General features: G+C 40.7%; 1 pseudogene; it reads right to left on the bottom strand.

The window, feature by feature from the left end:
- Positions 1–6,159: 6,159 nt before the first annotated feature.
- Positions 6,160–7,478, bottom strand: part of LOC102850118 — a 3,000-nt pseudogene continuing 1,681 nt past the window's right edge.

Raw genomic sequence — 7,478 nt, 5'->3', positions numbered from 1 at the left:
GAGGATATAAATCACATAAGAGTATAATTTCTATCTTTCTCGCTCAGAGCCACTGGTGTATTTGAACGACCTACAAGGTGCCAGCTTTAGGTTAGTAGTAAAACTTTCTCTGGACCCTTGTTGTTAGATACTGGCAATTAGAGTACAAACTCATAGTGACCCTATGAACAACATATCTGAACCCTGTACTATTCTATTCCATGCCTACAATCTCTGACATACTCACGCCCAATGCTACACTCATTGTGTCAATCCACCTAGTTGAAGATTTTTCTCTTTTTTGATGATGCTCCACATCACCTATATTGCTAATGTTAGTTCTTGTTAGAAGCCATTGGGTTGACAACAACTCATATTGATCCTTTGAACAGTAGATCTGTACCGTGTCCTATCCCGTACCATTCTCATAAATCTCTGTCATGCTCAAAACCCAGTATTGTAGTTAATCCATTTCATTGAGGGTGTATGCCTTTCTTTCAATGACCTTCATTCTCCTTGGATTGTAAGTGAGAGGAAATTGCATCATCCTTGCCTCTAAGGCACAGCTTGGTTACATTTCCTTCAAGACAGGTTTGCATGTTCTTTTTGTCAGTCTATGATATATTTAATACTTTTTGGCAACATCACAATTTAATGGCATCAGTTCTTTGGTTTTCCTTATTCATTGCCTGACTTTCAGATGCCTAAGAAGCAATTGAAAATGCTATGTTTTAGTTAAGGTGCATCTTAATCTTTAAACGTATGCACTTTGATGAGATACTTGACAGAAGATTTCAATGAAACATATATTTGGATTTCTTGACTGTTTCTACCAGGGGAGGTTGATTATGGATGCATGTAAAATGAAATAGTTGAGCATTCTAATATTTTCTTCATTTGTCGTGATGTTGTTTCCTGGTCCAGTGGTGATATTGTTTTTGTGATGTTGAGGTATAACCCATATTGAAGACTGTAATTTTTTATCTTTGTAAGTGCTTCAAAAGTGGTTCTTCACTCTTTGCAAGGAAGGTTGTATCATCTAAATAACTCAGGTTGTAAGTGAGTCTTCCTCCAATCCTGATGCATTTTTTCCTTATACAATCTAGCTTCCGGAATTATTCATTCAGCATAAAAATTTAATAGGCTTGGAGAAAGGATCCATTACAGATGCACATATTTCCTTATTTTAAACCAGACAATTATTCCCTTATCCTATCTGGACAATTATCTCCTGATCTGCATATAAGTTTCTTACGAGGACAATTAAGTATTCTGAGATTGTCATTCTTCTCAATATTATATAGCTATGGACTCAGACGGGTTGGATACAGTGCTAATGGAACAGAGTAGGACAAGATTCTAGTCTGTTGTTCACGGAGTTGCTCTGAGTTATAGTTCACTCAGAGGCACCTCACACCCCCAAAACTGATGCATACACTATCTCGAATGAATAAGAAATAATCAGCTAAATGAAAGAAGACAAAAGTAGCACATGCAATTCTATCATTAAAATAAAATATTAACAACCAAAATTGTAGTAATGTTTTTCTGACAATGAGAGTGGCTGTTCATTGGATTAGGAAACAAAGATTATGAGAGAAAACACAAGAAGATTTTCAGCACTAAAGAATCTGCTATTAACTAGATTGTAATGGTTGTTTAATTAATGTAAAACATATATCAAGTTTTTTTTCTGTCCTCCTTAGTTATTGTTTAGCTTTCTGCTGCATAGCAAGTAATTGCCAAGACTGTGGCCTGAATCTGATGCACCTGAATCCCTAGGCAGATACCTTTGATTCTCAGTACCCTGGAAAGGTCCCTGACAATAGATTTTCCCAGTGCAATTCATCTTTTGATTTCCTAATTACTGGTGCCAGGAGTATTGATTGTGGAACCAAGCAAATTGAAATTGTTAACAACTTCAATCTCTTCTCCATCTGTCATGGTGCTGTCAATTGCCCCAGTGGTGAGAATATGTGTTTTCTTGATTTTGAGCTTCAATCCATATTAAAGACCAGTCCTTCACTTTCTACAGCAAATGCTTCAGGCCCTACTCAGTTTCAGCAAGCAAGTTTGTGTCATCTGCACATTATAGGTGGTAGAGGAGTCTTCCTCCAATCTTGATGCCACATTTCTCCTCATAATGCCCAGCCTCCCAAAAGATGTGTTCTGCATATATACTGAAAAAGTATGGATACAGGACACATCCCTGACACACTTCTTTTTTTATTTTGAACTATGCAGTATTTCCCTGCTCTGTCCTGAGGACTACTTCCTGATCCAAGTATAGGTTTCGCATGAGCACAATGAAGTGTTCTAGGGTTTCCATTCTCCTTGAGGTTAAACACAATTTGTTATGATCCACACAGTCAAATGCCTTTGTATAATCAATGAAACACAGATAGACATTCCTCTGGTACTCTCTGCTTTCAATCAAGATCCATCTGACATTGGTAATAATGTCTCTAGTGCCTAGTGCCATGACCTCTTCTAAACCCAGCTTGTATTTCTGTCAGTTTTCTGTTGATGTACTGGTCCAGTGGTTTCTTTAGATAATCTTCAGCAGGATTTCGATTGCATGTGATATTATTGATATTGTTTGATAGCTGTGGTGCTGGAGAAGTCTATTGAACATACCATGGACTGCCAAGTAAACAAATAGGTCTGTCATGGAGAGGGTGAAACCAAGTTTCTCCTTGGAGGCTAGAATTTTGAAGCTCTGCCTCACATATTTTGGTCATGTGGCCAAGAGGAAACAGTCCTTAGAGAAGGACATCGTGCTCAGAAGTACAGGAAAGAAAGACCCTGGATGAAATGGATTGATATAGAGACCAGGGGAATGGGGTTAGGTGTGTTGAAATCAGTGAAACAAGCTCAGGACAGGGCAGTGCTCAGAGCTACTCTTTATAAGGTCACTATGAGTCGCAGGCAACTCAATGACACAAAACAACAACAACATATCAAGTTTCAAATGATAAACTTTTAATATGTGCAGTTTGTTGCATTATCACTTATACCATACAAAGATTGTTAAATTTTTTCTTTCTATTTAGCTTCATTTGTTTTTAATTATAAGTGGATTATTGTTTTTATGTGACATCCAGTTAGAACGAACTCATAGCGGACCCTCAGGCAAGTTTTAAGAAACTGTAAGGGACAGTGCATCTAAATTCCAAAATCAATCTCCACAATAGTCTACGTGTTTCCTATTGCCAAAGGGGCCCTTTAGAGTAGTGAGAGAAGATCTTCACCCTGAAACCTACAGCGTCCCTCTTCAGCAGGAAGTAGCTAAGAGAATACGCCATCCCCTTTTCCTTATGAATCAGGGTGAAATCTCTCTTAGGGAGGAGTGATAGGGAATGGCAAAGGACACACTGACAAAGGAGATTAATCAGAGCTGGTTTTGACAAGCACTGTGGCAATGGAACAAATAAAACAGACTTTCAAGGGGGAAAAAAGAGGAACGAACTGAGGGGGAGGGTAGAGAAAACAGTGCAACAATGAATGAATGGAAATCCAAAATCTCTGTAAGTGTTGATTTAAAATTAATAAAATTTAATAAAAAAATTTTTTTAAATCTCAAAAAAAAAAAAAATCCAAACCCGGTAAGAGGAACAGAATGAGATTGTTTACCTGTAATGCAATGTGCCTTTGAACCATCAGTTCACCTCCTTTACCCACTAGTCTATTGTTTTATTTCTTTACCCACAAATCTATTGCTGTAGAGTTGATACAAAGTTACAGATACCTCACAGGGCAAAGTAGAACTATTTCATATGATTTCCAAGAATGTGACTTTCACTAAAGTAGACTGCTATGATTTTTCTCCCGGGGAGCTTTGTACTTTAACCTCTGATTTTGGTTAACATCAGAATACTTAACTATGCTGCCAGCAACTCTAATTAAATGGGAATGAAAATTTGTTCAAATGCCATTTTCTACCTCTTTTGTGATGATCATATGCTTTCTCTCTGTTTGGCTAGTAAGTGTCCCTCTTTAGACTGATTTACTTTTATTATTTATCTCCACTGTCAATTTGTTGCTACATATGTTACTTTTAATAATTCTTTTAATGGTTATCCTAAAGATTACACATGTTTTCTTAATTTATGAATGGCTCTGATAGTTTAGTGAGTAAAGAATTGTGTTGCCAGCCCAAAGACATGCAGTTCAAATCTACTAGCTGTTCTATGAGAGAAAGATGGACAATCTTCTTCCCCTATGTACAACAGCTCTGAAGCCTGCTCTATCCTGAGCTAGTTTCACTGACTGACACTAATACCCACCAAGATCCATCTCATCCAGAGTCTTTCTCTCCTGTGCTGTCCCTCCACCGTTCTGAGCATGATGTCATTCTCTAAGAATGGATCCCTCCTGGCCCCATGCCAAAATATGTGAGACACAGCTTCAAAATTCTAGCCTTCCAGGAGAAAGTTGGTTTTATTCTTTCCCATTTGTTTTCTTGGTGGTCCATGCTAAATTCAAGATTCTTCCCCAGCACTGCAACTCAAAGGCATTAATTCTTCTGTCATCCTTAGTCATTGTCCAGTTCTCTGATGCATAGCAAGTAAATGTGAATTACCATGGTTTGGATCAGTGCACCTTAGTCTCTAGACTGACATCATTGCTTCTCAGTAGTATGGGGAAGTCCCTGACAGCAGATAGATAGATAGATAGATAGATAGATAGATAGATAGATAGATAGATAGATGATAGATAGATAGATTTATTCTGCTAGATTGAAGAAGTATGGAGACAAGACATATCCTTGGCACACTACTTTCCAGATTTTGAATCACATTGTGTTTACTTGCTCTGTCCTGAGGACTGCTTCCTGGTCCAAGTGTACACATACTGCCTCTTAGAATCAGCTAGAGGGTCAGCTATGGGTCTGTTTCAACTCGATAGCCCACAACAACAATGCAAATTGAGACTTTACCTTTTGTGATAATACTTAGTCCTAAAAATACCTTACTATAATTGGACTATAGTTTAAGTATATTGAATTAAATTAAATTTATATGCTATTGTTGTTCTTGCTGTTATGTGCCATCAAGTCGACTGTGAGTCATGGAGACAGTATGCACAATCTCTGTCAACCCTGTGCTATTCTGAACCAGTCTCATTGTCTCCAACACAACTACCCCCATTACCCCAGTTACTGTGTCAATCCATTTCATCAAGGATCTTCCTCTTTTGAATTGAGCCTCCACCCTTCCATGCACGAAGTCCTTCTCCAAGAACTGGGCCCACCTGGTCACATACCCAAGTATGTGATACAGAGCCTCAAAATCTTTTCCTCCAAGTAGCAACCTGGTTTTACCCTCTCTAGGACACACTGTTCTCTTGGCAGTACATGGTAAACACTACAACTCAAAAGCATTTCCATTTTCTACAGTTTAAATTTAATGAATTACCATTTATATCTCAAACACTGTCCTTGCTGTGGACTCCAAACAGACATATAGCTGAACCTTCTTTGGGTTTCTGAGTCTGATGCTAGATGGATCTTAGCTGAAAGCAGAGAATACCAGAGGAATGTCTATCTGTGTTTCATTGATTATGCAAAGGCATTTGACTGTGTGGATCATAATAAACTGTGGCTGACTCTGAGAAGAATGGGAATCCCAGAACATTTAATCGTGCTAATGCAAAACCTATATTGGACCAAGAGGCAGTCGTCAGAACAGAGCAGGGCAACACTGCATGGTTCAAAATTGGGAAGGGTGTACACCAGGGATGTGTCCTATCTCCATACTTTTTTTTAAATTATTATTATTTAAGACCTTTATTAACAGGTGCTTGCAGTTTTGTTGACTTTTTTTTAAAAAAATCAAGTTGTAAACTTTTATTACAAATTAAAAATGAGGTTCTTAAAAATCTCAACTTGACCAGATATGAAACAATTTAAAAACCTCTAAAGGTGTATTGAGAAAAACCAGGCTTTTCAAAAAACACGTTTGTCATTACCAAAAAGAGACATCTTTAGGTAAAAATAGTAAAAACCCCATGCTGCATAGATAATGCAGATAGTTGTAGTTATCTGGTCAACGGGCAAAAAGCAAACACTTAAGGTCTTCAGCTCCAATCTTTTGTTAATTTCTTATTGCTGGAATTTCATATTCATTTCTTCTTGTTGGATGACTACACGGGATGATGGTAGAGATGGTAAGCCGGCATTTACTCAGCCCCGCCCTGCTCAGCCTCGAGAGCGGACGAATTCTCAGCTGGTGGATCGGCTGCTTTTGTCTCTTTGCCATCTTGTGGTTTAAGGTTTTCTGGGCGTCTACGTCGGTAATTGAAGTTGCGACGGTACCGACGTTGAGGTGGCTGCTGACCTTGGGTCTCATCTTGATTTTCCTTATCTTCTTCATTGCCGTCCTCTCTAGGCTGTCTTTGGCGAGGAGGGCCCCTGCGAAATCGTGGTCTAAAACCCTGATACATATTCTGCCTCACTGGTCCACCTTGTTCTCCTGCACCCTGGTTGTCAGCACCCTCCATCACTTCTCCCTGCACAGGAGGGTTGGAATACTGTGGTCGATGCCCATAGGATCTCCGCATGTAGTAAGGTGGGAGCCATCGCCTGCGGTAGGGCCTGGCCTTCGGGAGCACTCTCCGATCCCTCGTTCTTCTCCCCACTCTCACTATTCTGGTAATTCTGCTGGTAATTACGTGGAGGACCCCTACGATGTGGATAACGTCTATAATGGTTACGGTCTGCTGCATATTTACTGCCTTGCACTGGAACACCACCAGACCTGCTGCATATTTACTGCCTTGCACTGGAACACCACCAGGACCTGTAACATTTGCTGCCTCCGCACCCTTTCCTCGTTCAAGAACATCAAACTCCACAGTCTCTCCATCTCCTACACTGCGAAGGTACTTCCTGGGGTTATTCTTCTTTATGGCAGTCTGGTGTACCAATACATCTTCCTTAGTGTCATTCCTGTTGATGAAACCATATCCGTTCCTTACATTGAACCATTTTACTGTACCCAAAACCTTCGTTGCGATGACATTCTTGCCCCCACCGGCAGGCGCCGCCGATGTGAGGTTGCCTGGGCCGCTGCTTCCTGCGCCGCTTGGTGTCGGCAGCGCTGAGGGTGGGGGCGGCTGGCGGCTGCTGGGTCTCGACCTCGCTGCTCACGGTAGCGGTGATGGTGACTGGGGCCGGCTGTGGCAGCTGCGGCTCCTCCCGGGGTGTGATGGTAACTAGGCCGGCGGCGGCAGTGAGGCTGCTCAGGGCTCCCAGGGGTCCGCTCTCTTTCCAACCTATATGCAGAGCAGATTATCCGAGAGGCTGGGCTCTATGAGGAGAAGCGTGGCATTAGAATTGGTGGAAGATCTATCAACAATCTGCGTTATGCAGATGGCACAACCCTGCTCCCTGAAACTGAGGACCTCATACACTTATTGCAGAGGGTCAAGGACTATAGCCTTCAGTGTGAACTGAGGCTCAATGTCAAGAAGACAAATGTTCTCACCACTGGACCAAT

The sequence above is a fragment of the Elephantulus edwardii genome, unplaced genomic scaffold (assembly GCF_000299155.1).
Source record: "Elephantulus edwardii isolate Elephantulus edwardi_28Jun2011 unplaced genomic scaffold, EleEdw1.0 scaffold00032, whole genome shotgun sequence".
In the NCBI taxonomy this organism is placed as follows: Eukaryota; Metazoa; Chordata; class Mammalia; order Macroscelidea; family Macroscelididae; genus Elephantulus; species Elephantulus edwardii.
Note: the sequence above shows the minus strand (reverse complement) of the source record. Positions and strands in the feature narration are given on the sequence as shown.